Source organism: Lactuca saligna, chromosome 5 (assembly GCF_052625555.1).
Source record: "Lactuca saligna cultivar CGN05327 chromosome 5, ASM5262555v1, whole genome shotgun sequence".
Classification (NCBI taxonomy): Eukaryota; Viridiplantae; Streptophyta; class Magnoliopsida; order Asterales; family Asteraceae; genus Lactuca; species Lactuca saligna.
In genome coordinates, this window is record NC_136421.1 from 221,941,189 (window position 1) to 221,955,591 (window position 14,403).

A 14,403-nucleotide genomic window follows, 5' to 3' on the forward strand; every position below is an offset into this window, starting at 1 on the left:
ATGAGAATAGTGAATATACATTACAGCTCAACCTAAGATTAGGTACTAAACCTCATGAAAATACATTATTTTACTATATAAAGATTACGATTAAGGGATTCACGATTAATGCTTGAAGATGTAGATTAATGATGTACGCAATAGTTTTGATAAGGAAGAAAAAACATTGATCTCTTCTACCTTTGTGATGATGGAAACTATTATTGTTTACTAGGGTGAAGTAATAAACGATAATGAAGAAAAAAAAAATAAGGATGATAAAACGATAATGGAGGGAAGAAATGTTATTGGAGACGATATATTTTACCAAGTGAAATTCAAACGAGTATCATTACTGTTAAAACGACATATTTTAGAGGTTTAGTACCTAAGCTTAAGTGGGGTTGTAATGTATATTCTCTCTCTCTCTCTCTCTCTCTCTCTCTATATATATATATATATATATATATATATATATATATATATATATATATATATATCGGTTCCGTCGGGTACCCAGTGGTTAGCGGTTCCGTAAATAAGAACCATAACCGAAACCACTTAAGACGGTTGCAATTTCAAAACCAATGGTTCTGAGAAGGTTCTGGTATCCGAAGTTCCGCTGCTCATCCCTACCATCTCATATTCTATGTTCCATTTATTCATTATTATTACTAGTATTGGATTCTATATGATATTTATAAGGGTAAATGACATAAAAAACATATTTTTTACACATAAATTCGATTTTGACACCGTGTTTTTTTGTGTCAATTTTGATACTGTGTTTTTCAATTTGTTACAATTCTGACCACTTGATCGGTTATCCAGGTTACATGCTGACGTGACATGATGACGTATCAGTTTTGATGACGTGACATGCTGACATTATATGCTGATGTATCAAAATTGAATTTTTTTCTCACAAAAAACACTAAGTTTTCATTTTTTTTTCGATTTTGACACTAAGTTTAATTTTTTCTTTCAACTTTGACACTATGTTTTTTTTATTTCAAATCGAACATCATTTTTTCCAATTTTATTCAATGTTGACAATTTTCTATTTGAAACCGTATAAATATTTTTTAATACATTTAAACCGTATAAATATGTTTTTTTTCATTTAAAAACCATAGTTTTGTATAAATACATTTTTTTTACACTCAAACCATATTTTTATATATAAATATGTATTAGTTATATAAAAACTGTATTTTATATTAAATATGCAACTTTAAAATGTGTTTGGAGGTTTGGAGGTGTATAGTCGATCAAAACTCAGATATAAAGTTTGCAAACCATCAAAATTTTACATCATATTAGAAGTTTATGGTTAGTTTGATTCTCATGATATAACTAATGCTTTGAATGTAAGAAAAAAACAACTTGTATTTAAATAAAAATGTGGTTTTTAAATGAAAAAAAATATGTTTATACGGTTTAAAATGTAATAAAAAATATATTTATACGGTTTCAAATGGAAAATAGACAAAATTGAACAAAATTTGATAAATGATGTTCGATTGGAACAAAGAAAACATAGTGTCAAAATTGAAATAAAAATTAAACTTAGTGTCAAAATCGAAAAAAGTGAAAACTTAGTGTTTTTTTGTGGAAAAAAAATCAATTTTGACACGTCAGCATATCATGTCAGCATGTAATCTTCAATAAAGTTTATACGAAATTCACTAACCCTAGGAGAGGTGTTATGAATTTCGTGTATAGGAGAGAGAGAGAGAGAGGCAAGTCTCTTAGCTACTAGTAATAAGGTTTCGTCATAATAAATTTCTTGAGTGTAAGTGTAACCGTTCGCAACTAGCCTAGCTTTATATGTGTTCACATTCCCATCCATGCCGGTCTTCATTTTGAAGATCCACTTGCACCGAACGGTTTTAATGTTGGGCGTAGGATCAACCAAATGTCAAACTTGGTTATCATACATGGATTGGATTTCAAATTTCAAACTCTCCTTCCATTTAGTAGATTTAGAGCATGCCTTCACTTCCCGATAGTTGGATGGTTCATCCATATCCACCAATGTACGATCATTGATCATTATGTCTCATTTGGTTTCTATATGGAAACTATAAAACTTAGGAGGGATACAAAATCTATTAGATCTACAAATGGTAGGAGTTGGAGCTATGTTGGTTTACTCAACAAATTGATCAACCTCTGGTTGAGTGCCAGTTTCAACCGCAAGTTCATCTATTTGACTCTTGAATTTATTCAAGATCAATTGGGCTCTCACTAGCTTCTTTGGACGTGAGCTCCCTCTCGAGGAAGAAGCCTCTTCGAGCAACAAACGCTTTTTTCTTAGAAGCATTGTGGAAAAGATATCCAAAAGATTTTTGAGGATAGCCCATGAAGTAACATTTTTTCGATCTAGGTTCTAGTTTATCGCACCTCACGATCCACAAAAACTTCGCAACCCTAAATTTTCAAATGTAAAAGTATGGGAGGTTTCACATTCCAAAATTTGGATGGTGTCTTAGTGACCTTCTTAGTTGGTAGGATGTTTAATATATTAGCGGTTGTTTCTAGGGTGTGACCCCAAAAAGTTATTGGAAGTGTAGCTCGAGTTATCATATATCGAACCATATCAAGTAGAATTTGATTTCTTCTATCAACAACACCATTCAATTGTGGTGTTCCAGGAGGAGAAAACTATGAGTCAATCCGACAACCCTTTAGATGATCGATAAAATTAAGACTTAAGTATTCTCCACCCCTATCGGATCGGAGCATATTAATTTTCTTGCCTAGTTGGTTTCAACATCCTTTAGGAATTTCTTGAACACTTTAAAAGTTTATAACTTATGGTTAATCAAGTAGATAGCCATATCTACTAAATTCATTAGTAAAAGTCACAAAGTAACGTTCACCATGCCTTGTGGTAGATTTGATGGTCCACATACATCAGTGTGGATTAGGTCTAACAGATCCTTACCTCGTTCAAAGTTTCTTCTGAAATCTTTCTTTGGAAACTTTCCAAGTAAGCAAGACTCACATGCATCCTTCAACTCCAAGTCAAACGATTCCAAGATCCCATCCTTTTGGAGCTTGGCGATGCATTTCTTGTTTACATCGCCAAGACAACAATGCCACAAGCATGATTATTAGTGTTGCCTACACACAACACTCTGAAAAACACCACGAAAGGACTAGCTTTGAAAATAAATGAACCATTTTTTATAAACTAAAATGTAACCAAATTCATTATCAAAAGTAAAACGAAATCCATCATTGTACAATGCGTGAACTGAAATGATGTTTTGTGTCATATGTGGCGCGTAGCAACAATTCAACAAACTAAAAGAATGACCATTATATAGAATGAACTTGTAATTCCTGACTCTTGTAATAGTTGTAGTTCCTCGATTACCCATGATCAGGTTCAGCTCACCATGCTTCAACCTTCTACTCTACGTTAGTTCCTACAAATTCGATCAGTTATGAGTACCACAACCAGTATCAAGAACCCATGAATTAGAATTTGACGTACCATGAAATTCAATCATAAAAGTACTTGAAGTTCCAATTCCGTCTTCCACGTACTTGGGGAAGATACATACCCAATGACCTTTCTCTTGGTAGTAAAAGCAAACGACCTCCTTTGTGTCTGTATTTGTAATGTCCCGATTTTCACTGGCAACTTTTTCATTTTTATTTATCCAAATTATAAGTGTTACACACATTATATTACATATTTAATTATAAAAGTGTGTCTTAATAGAAGTCTTAAGTATTATTTATTGCCTTAGATGCAAGTACAGTCATGGGAGAGCCTTTCCTCGATCCGAAGAACAACATATAAAGTAGTTATCCAACAATTGTAAGTCGAGGCTTAGTGAATTCCCTCAAAATACCACATACCACAACATATATACAATGCATACACGTATTTGAATTCAACTTATAGCTGGTCCGCACCTTGGCCTTCAACATAAAGCTGGTTCGCCTTATAAGCCTTCAACACATAGCTGGTTCGCTTTCCCTTGGCCTTTAACATAAAGCCAGTCCGCCTGATTCTATTTGTAACGCCTGGTTCCTAGTACACATTTAATTATAATTTATTCATTTGTGTAGAGCTACTCGACAAGTTGGGAGCCACAAAATCGTCAAGTAGAAACCATAATGGACGCGGGATTTTAAGTTAACTACTCAACGAGTTGAGTGCCTCAACTCGACGAGTAGCGCTGCCAGAGTGAAACCCTAATTTTGGGGTTTTGCACCCTATTTAAGCATCTTAATCCCCACTTGCTAGCCTCATTTCCAGCCTCCAAGTCCCAAACCCTAATCCATGAAACCATGTGCCTTATATGAGCTTGTGAGTTGTTTTTGAGTGATTATTGAGTCTTTTGAAGCTTGTTGAAGAAGGAGGAGCTTGGGGATTCAGAATGAAGCTAGTAGATCCAAAAACAACATCTCACCCTCTTCATTTTCTGTTAAGCAAGTCTCAAACTTGCTTTGTAGCTTGTTAGATCTATTTGTTATCATTTCATGGGGTTTTTGGTCCAAGAAACATGATCTTCGGGACATGGACGCCCCAAGTGTGTGTGCCTTCAGATTTATGATCTTGAAGGACTCACATGGCATAAAGGTACAAACTTTATGGCCATGGAAGCGCCATGTAAGCTCTAAGTTGTCATCTTATTCTTTTAAACCCCAAAAGGCCATGCATGGAGGAAAAGGCAGAAGCTTTACGTATTCAAATGATGCCTAAGGCCTAGATATATGTTTATATGCTTTAGTTTGGAGTATGGATGACTTATGGACTAAGATCTAAGTTCTAGGGAGTTAGGGTTTGAGCCAAACCCGTTAAATGAGGGTATTAATGGGTAAAGTTGGAAACTTTACCCTTAAAAGGACGTTGTCAGTATGTATGAGAAACAAGAAGCTTAGATATGAAGTGTAGGGGCTTAATCCGTTAATATGGCCCAAACAGACAGAGTAACTCATTGAGTTCACACAGAAACTCGACGAGTTAAGGCGATTTGTCTCGATGTTGAATATGGTAGAACTCGACGACTCTGAGGATGACTCGACGAGTTGACTCGCTAAATCGCGACTATGAGTAACCAGGAAACTCGGCGAGTCAGGGGGTGACTCGACGAGTTGGATCGTGATTTCATGGTTGTGATTTATAGAACTCAGCGAGTTGATGAATCAACTCGGCGAGTTGAGTCAACCTAGAATGTTGACTTTGACCAAAATGTTGACTTTGACTAGGGGTAAAATGGTTATTTTACCCTAAGAAGGATTATCAATTTCCGACTAAGTGTTATTATGGTAATGATAGTTAGGGAGTCATTAGAGCAACCGTCAGAGATTCCTCACACGGGACTTCACATTTAGCTTATGAGGTGAGTTTCCTTCGGTAAGGACGGGTTGAAGGCACCAATGTTGGCCCATGTAGAGTAGCTAAGTGTGGGTTGGGCCTGTATATTAGAATTGTTTATGATTAGTAGCTAAGTGTGGGTTGGGCCCGTATCTTAGAATCATTTATGAATAGTATCTAGGTATGGGCAGGGCCAATATCTTAGTATTATCTGAGTATGAATATGAATTGGTAGATTATGGTTATACTTTTTGTCTGCGTGATACTTGTATGTATGCTTAGTTAGTGGAGTGTAGCTGGGGGACCATATCTCCCGGATAGCAAAGCGTGGGTGAGGCCCGTACCTCCTAGCCAACTGAGTGTGGGTGAGGCCCATATGTCCTAGTTAGCAAAGTGTGGGCAAGGCTCGTATCTCTAAGATAGCTGAGGGTGGGTGAGGTCCATATCTCATAGTTAGCCGAGTGTGGACGGGAGCTTGTATCTCCTTGAGTGTAGGCGAGGCCCATATCTCCTAGATGCATGTTATATGTTATGTGTATGGTATGACGTAGTTTGGGTAGACTCACTAAGCTTCGTGCTTATAGTTTTCAGTTTTGGTTTCAAGTACTTCTGCTAGCAAGGGGAAGAGCTCGGGATGATTTCATGACACACACCACATCTTTTAGCCTGGGATGATTTACTTTGATTTTTTGTCACATGATTTTGACATATCGAAAATTGCTTATGATATTTTTGAGATACACAACTTATGATTTTATATGATGCATGGCAATTATGTTTTTTATTTATATTTTAAAACGAAAATTTTGGACCGTATTTTTGGGATGTTTCAAGTTGGTATCAGAGCCTTGGTTTGACGGATTCAGGCACACTCTCGGGTGTGTCTGAACTCAAACTGAGGACTTGGTATGAAAAATTTTAAAAGAAAATCATTTTTATAAAAAAGAACTTTAAAAAGAGAAAAGAATTTCGAAAAGGGAAAATAATTTTGAAAAGAGAAAAGGGTGTGGTGCATGCAATCAGCCGAGCTCAAGTAAGTACTCCCAAATTATCCAGACAAGTTTATGTTATGATATGTTTAAGAGAACTACATGCTGGATTGGGGCTAAGGATCTAGGAAGGATGCCTTATGTGTCTGTTATATGTGTATGAGCTTTATGAACTGCATGCTAGTACTGATTAGTCAATGATATGATAGCCTAATTTAGATATGCTTGATTATGTGTACTTAATGCCCAAATGCTATTTGCGTTGTGCTTTTAGGAGTTCTAGTTATCTCTAACTAACTAGTAAACGAATGCTAAGTTACATACTACGAGGACTAAATAATTTCAGAAGGTTAGGTTTAGCCTTATTTCATAGCTCTCTTTTGAGTCTAACCATTGTAGGGTAGGACCTCTCACTCGAAGAAGTATATAGTCTTACTGATATGTAATGGTATTCGCGAGCTAGTTTGGAGGAGATATCAGGGAATTCTTATGTAGCTAATGACAGAGAGTGGTATGGTGATTACCCTAGGGAAATCCTAGGATGAGATTAGTACGTGAAGCAGTAGTAGTAGAAGGGACTTGGTGAAGTCAAGGCAGTTCATGCGAAAAGTACAGATAGATGAGGAAGGTACTATGGGCCCGTACTACTAAAAGCAGAGGATATGTACTCGAATCAAGGAAGGCTGAGATAAACCCAGGGAACTTGCAGTATATGTTATCCCTCGAGATACGATGAGTATTTTGATGTTTGTTATGATGTGTTTTCCAGTATGGTGGTATTATGCACTAGACTAGTCGGCAGTTCAGGCACCGGTGAGGGATCAAGCTTGGGCTCTGGAGTTGGGCAGCTAGATGTCCATATGAAGGAGTTCATCTTCTCTGAGATCATTGTCACACCCCCGAACCAGACGGCGGAAACGTCCGGGGGCTGTCGTGACTCAATTGAATACCATAACATTGAATATATATGAAACATAACAACATTCGTCACCATTCATCAACATAGTACAACCAGTAGTGTTTACATATCATACATTGTTTAAACATTACATTCCCCAAAAATTAAGTTGTTCAATTCATACAAAAATAAACCGCAACCGTCACTGGATATGATTTCCCTTGATTCACTGGCTCCCTGAGAATACAAGTATTTTGAAAAACGTCAACATATGAAATGTTGGTGAGTTCATAAGTAGTGTTTGAAATCGAATTTTTGTATTGTTTGAAGAACCACCAGAAAATCCGATATTTTCTGAAAAGATAAGTTTCCGAAAACGTTTGTGAAGATCCATAGGTATGCTTGTTTGTTCCTATACTTGTAAAAAAAAAAATGTTCGTTTAGAATGTATGCATTTCAAATTTGTAAGTATTGAAAACCCTAGGAAAACCCGATGTTCTCCTAGTTCCTTGAATTACGTGATGTTACATTGAAACCATTGCATAGCGTATAGTGTCAGTCCCAGGCGACGTTGGAAGGTTTTCGAGCAGGATTATTTACTACAAACCCGCGTTACACAAACGCCCAGTTTATAGTTATACTAACGACTCCGAAGGCGTCGTCAATACTAATCGCGTTATCCAATCGCCCTGACTAGGTAAAGTCCCACATCCGAAGAGAAAGAGGTCACGAAGACCCCGGTAACTCCATTAGCCGGTTGGGGATAAAATGTACGAGGGGTCCCCGACCCGCCTCGCATGAAATGTAGACTTTACTAGCAATACCAAAGGACCCTTGGGGACCGGTGGTATACAAGCCATTGAAAGTCCATTTACGTTGTGTCGGATCGGTAAAACCCAACACACCGTAAAAAAAATGTCTTCGGGCCTTAAGATCAGGTCATTGGGCTAGCTAGGCTCAACGAACAAGATTTTACACTTGTGGGGCCCAAAGATGGTGCGTAGACGTCTGTGCACACTCGCATGTATATGTATTACCAAACGTTACTTGTATGAATCGTAGTGTCGTAGTGTTAGTAGTTGTAGATTTCTATTGGCTCGAGACCGAGCCAATTCGTTTAACAACGACTTTTGGGTATTGTAATGTATTGTATTTCGTCGATAGTCGCGGTGCAATTATTTGATCAAATTGTGTACATTGAACTAGCCTTGAAATATTCCTGTTTTCAGCCCCTTATTATTTGTAAAATTTACATTTTCAACCCTTTTTATTAAATACTTCCCGGTTTGGTCCTTAAACTATTTTTCTTGACATTTTAACACCAAAAGTTATTGAAATTAATATTTTTCAGCAAATTTTTCATAGAAAACAGTTTAAGTCCTTGAAAATGCAGTTTTCTCGGTTTTAATCCCTTCTTTTCGCAACTTTGACAATTTTGGCCCAAATTGGAAAATTTTTGCAACTTTGGTCCTTTTTAAATTTAAAAAGCATTTTAAACCTTTGAAAAGGATTTGGAACACTTATAGTCTGCTGTTTTACAGAATGTTACAGTTTTGGCCCTCCAAAACAGAAAAATTCGCATAATGGGCCTTATTGGGCCGAAATTTTCATTTTTAGCCCATTAAGCTTGGAATTTATGTTTTTAATCCCCTAAATGAGTATATTTCCAGAAATTTATTTATGGAAACTGTTTTGGCACACTTCATCCATCAGAATCTGTGAAATGTCAATTTGGGCCCTTATTTTTGCATTTTTCACATTTTAAGCCCAAAATTTGTGTTTTTAACCCAAAGAAAATTATTACTAAACCACTTAACCATTTTTCTTGAAACACTTTGTGTTTAGAAATATATTTGAAGCTAAAATCATTTAACACAAGGTATATCTCGGTTTTGATGGGTTTTAATGCTAGATCCAACATAAAAACACATAAAAGCATACATATAAGCATGGAAATCACACAAGGCATACAAAACACATATAGATCTACACTTTCACTTGTATTCCCCCCCCCACAAAACTCATAAAAACAGAAAATAGGGGGTATGAAGCTCACCTTGGGGTGTTGATTCGGTTTTGCAAGGAAAAATGGAAGGAAAATGAAGTGTTTTTGGCCTTAGCTCCCTTTGAAGAAGATCTCGAGTTTTGAGATGGTTCTAGGATACAAGATCACGATTTTTGCATAGATTAGGAAAGGATTTTTGATAACAAAAGAATTTAAACCATAGATCTATGCATAATCTTACCTTAGATGAAGAATTTTGTGGAGATTTCCTCTTGAATGCTTCCTAGAACTCGAGATTTTGGAGAGGGAAGAAGAAGAAGCCTTGAGTGAATTTTAGAGAGAGTTTGTGAGTGTTTTGTGTGTGTGTGGTGTTGCTCTCGGCCGAAACAAGGAGAGAGGAGAGAAAAAGAAGTGATCTTGATATGATGTTTGCTTGGAAACATGAGTTATATGCATGGAAGTCCAACATGTAAAGGTGAGGTGGCAACCCAAGGTCAACTCTCCCTTTTCCTTGGGCTTGGGCCGAGAATGGGGAGGGAAGAAGGAAAAATTGGGCTTTTTGCCCCTAAGCCCAACATTAGGGGTAGTTTAGGGTATTTATTGGCCTTATAAATTAAAATTGTGATTTTTATGCTTTATTAAGCTAGGTTAGGTTAAATTATGGATCAAAGCTTGTGATTTATTTCATTCTAGGCCCAATATGACCTAAAATGTTGAAATAAATTAGTGTGGGTCCAATTAGAGCCCAATTAGGGTCCTAAGCCCATGATAGTCCAATTGGAAGCTTATTGGTCCATTTGGATCCAAATAGGAAGTCCTAGTCCAAAATGGACTTAACAAGAACTTCTAGGGTCTCCAATTGTTTGGTGACTACTTGTAGTGCTTGTATATTGTATTTGATTGAAGTTTTTGATTCACATTAGGTTGAATGTATAGATTACATGACACAAAATTTCCAGTTGTGACAATCATGCACAATATTCTAGACTAGAATCCTGTGATCTTCGACACGATGAAGGAGGGTGTTTTGGATCTTTTGGATGAGAGACTGAGTGATTTTTGCACCGAGGTGGCGGCCATGATGGGGTCGTGCACCCTAACATTCAGGGTGGCTGATGTCGCCAATGCATTCCGCACCAGCAGATGTCCCGAGGGGGACAAGGTCCGACTTGCATCCTGTATTTTGAAGGACTAGCACGCGACTGGTGGGAGGAGGTCGAACATGCCATTGGTGATGATGCAACTCTTGATGCTATGACTTGGAGTGAATTTTCGGCCAGGTTCAAGGCTGAGTTTGCACCTATGATTAAGGTGCAATAGCTTTCCAGGGAGTTCCAGGATCTCCAACAGACGACTGAGACGGTGAATGAGATCACTGCTATGTTTAGGGAGAGGGTCCTTCTTGTTATGCAGTACATGGAAGACGAAGAGATGAAGTAGGCCCGCTATCATGAGATGTTGCGGAGTGATATCTTCTAGTTTGTGAGTTGATCTAGCTGCAAACACTAGAAGATATGATTGCTAGGCTAGAGAGAGAGAGAGAGAGAGTTGGATTTAGAGATGGGGAGAAAAAGGAAACCAGATGTTGCATCTGGTGTGGAGGGTTCGAGCAAGAATCCTAAGGTAGATTGTCGAGGGAAGGGCCAGCAGGGCCGAGGCCGCTGTGGCAAGTGTTGCGGAACTTATGATGGGGCGTGTAGGGCAGGTAGTTTGGGCTGTTTAAGTGCAGCCGAACTGGTCATGTTAGCAGGGATTGTACTGCTACCATTACCACCACTGCAGTATCTGATCTAATTTGCTTCTAATGCAATCAGAGGGGCCACAAGAAGGCCTAGTGTTCGAGTTTAGCAGCATCAGCAGGACGAGTGGTGGCACCCGCTCCTGCTACATTGAGGATTACCGACGACCGTCAGGGCTAGGCGCATACGCCAGTGGAGAAGAGTAGAGCCTTCTAGTTGACAGCGGAGGAAGCACGTGCAACACCCGACGTGGTTACAGGATCGTTCTTAGTGAACGGTATATCAGCTTTGGTACTATTTGATTCAGGGGCTACCCGATCCTTTGTGTCGCTCACGCTTAGTAAGCAGTTCGTAGGGGATCCAGGGGAGCTGGATTGCCCACTTGACGTAGATATAGTAGATGATAGGACCATTCAGGTCGCAAGGGTTCCTTGAGGATGTACACTGCAGTTGTTTGATGAGCAGTTTTGTATGGATCTGGTCCTTATTCCCATGTGAGGGAGTAAGGTTATAGTTGGTATGGACTGGTTGAGCCCCAATGGGCAGTGATCGACTGCGAGCAGTAGCTAGTGAGAGTTTGGATTCCTAGTGGGGGAGGGTTAGTAATTCAGGGCGAGAGGTCGCATGGTGGACTTGTCCTATGTTCAGCAGCGAGAGCGAGGTGCTACTTTCAGCAGGGTTGCGCAGGTTACGTTGCCTATGTTATGGATACTTGAGATAAGGTTAAGGTAACAGTAGATGATGTACCGATTGTGAGAGAGTAGCCGGACGTATTCCCATAGGAATTACCTGGGATACCTCCGGAGAATCAGGTCGTGTTCAGGATTGACCTAGTCCCTGGTGAGACTCCGATAGTCAAGGCACCATATCGGTTGGCTCCTCCCGCAATGCAGGACTTGTCTAAGCAGCTGCAGGAGCTGCTAGACAAGGGATTTATCATGTCGAGAAGTTCGCCATAGGGAGCCCTGATCCTGTTTTTGAAGAAGAAGGATGGGTCACATCGCATGTGTACAGACTACCGGGAGCTGAATAAGGTAACGATGAAGAACTGTTATCCTCTTCCGAGGATTGATGATTTGTTTGACCAACTACAAAGAGCATATTGGTTCTCCAAGATTGATCTACGATAGGGTTATCACCAGATGTCAATCAGGGATGACGATGTGCATAAGACAACTTTTAGGACTCGCTATGGTCACTATGAGCTCGTAGTGATGCTGTTTGGGCTCACCAATGCTCTTGCCATGTTTATGGATCTCATGAACCGCGTGTACAAAATGATGTTGGATCGGTCTGTGATAATCTTAATTGATGACATCTTGGTTTACTCCAAGTCTCAGGAGCAACATGAGGAGCACCTGAGGGAGGTGCTGGAGACACTGAGGAGGGAGATACTTTTCAAAAAGTTCTCCAAGTGTGTATTCTGGTTGTGCAAAGCGCAGTTTCTAGGGCACATTGTCGACTAGAAAGGTATTTTGGTTGATCCAGCCAAGATAAAGGCCATGATGCAATGGGAGGTTTTGAGGTCTCCAACTGAGATTCAAAGTTTCCTTGGTCTAGCAGGTTATTACCAGAGATTCATCCAGGATTTCTCCAAGATCTTTGTTCCTTTGACCCGATTAACCAAGAAGTCGGTGACATTCCGCTAGGGGCCTAAGCAGCAGGTATGTAACACCCAAAGTTAGGAAGGCCAAGAAGGAAAGAAAACCCTAAGTCAAAGGGGTCAACTCGCCGAGTCTAGTGCGAAACTCGACGAGTCCGAGCGGGATTCAAAGTTTGAGACCCAATTCGAGTTTGGGGCCTAGATATGTCGTTGCCACTTCAGATCTAGTGTTGGGATGGTCCAATATGTCATAAAGCATCAGAAGATGAGTAGTTGGTGAAACCCTTTTGTCCCTAAACCTAGCCCTAGAGTGTTTTGAGCCTAGATCTCTTTAGTTATACGTAAAGTTTGCAACTTTACGTGAGGATTGAGCTTTGGGAGTATGGATCTATGAGTTGGAGCCCCTGCATGGCTCGAAAAGCGACTGTATGGATTAAGAACTGGAGCGACTCGGCGAGTCACATGGGTGGACTCAGCGAGTTGGATGAAGTTGGGCAAGAAATCAGCGAGTTGGAAGAACAACTCAGCGAGTTTGTTGAAGATTGCCTTGGACTCGGCGAGTCTGTTCTTGGACTCGGCGAGTCAAGTCACGAAACCCCAAACCCTTTCGAGTTAAGACTCGGATCAGTGAGTTGAGTGGGGACTAAGTGAGTTGGACAGGTCAGGACTCGGAAATCGGTGAACTCGGCGAGTCAGCTGGCAGACTCGACGAGTAAGGTTGACCTGAAAGGTTGACCTTGACCAGGACTTGACTGTGACCAGAGTTGACTTAGTTGACTGTTGGGGGATAGTTAGACTAAGTGTTGCATTGATATTAGCAGCTCAGGGAGCTAGTGGAACAGGAGTTCAAAGAGTTGCCAGGCAGCAGCTAGAGGGGTTATCAGCAAGTTCAGCAAGAGCAGGTGAGTTTCCCTTTGTGTGAATGGGTCTAAGGCCACAATGTCGGCCCATGTAGATACGAGTAGGAAGACCCGGGGGTTAGCCCTAGGCACAGTATGCTAGTATGATATTCAGGACGAGGTCCAATGATAGCGGGCGGGTGCCCAAGGAATGGTTTATATGATAGTTTATACTTGTTGTCTGTGTGATACATGTATGTGCCTTGTAGGGGGGTGAGTATGGGTGAGGTCCTATATCTCACCAATAGCAGAGTGTGGATGGTGTTCCATATCTCATTAGCAGCAGAACAGGGGCGAGGCCTAAGTTAGGGAAAGAGTGAGTGTGGGCTGGGCCTATATCTCACTATCAGTAAGGGCGTGGACGGGGTTCCATGACTCATCGGTAGCAGGACAAGGGCGAGGCCTGAGGACAGGATCTTTGAGTATATGTTATCTTATGTGTTGTTATATCCTTATGTGCTATTATATGTTAGCGGGCGGGGCCCAGTGATAGGCGAGGCCTAAGTTAAACAGATTTGTATCCGAGCAGGGCTCGAAGCCAGGCGAGGCCTGGAGCGGCGGAACCGTTGTAGCGGGCGAGGCACGAGGTAGGGGTGAGGCCCATAATAGCGGGCGTGGCCCTGTATGTGCAGTATGTGGCTATGCATGGTATGTGGTAGGGTGGGGAACTCACCAAGCTTCGTGCTTACGGTTTTCAGTTTTGGTTTCAGGTACTTTCGGTAGCAGAGGGAAGAGCTCGGGGTGATCGCATGGCACACACCATAGATTAGATAGTCCGGGAATGTTTTACTATGATAATGAACATGTGTTTTGGAAATTAATACTCTGGTTATGATATGGATTGATAATTATGTTTTAAGTAATGTTTTATAAAAAAAAAATTTAGTCTTGAAATTTGGGACGTTACAAGTTGGTATCAGAGTCTTGGTTTGAGTGATTCGGACATGCTC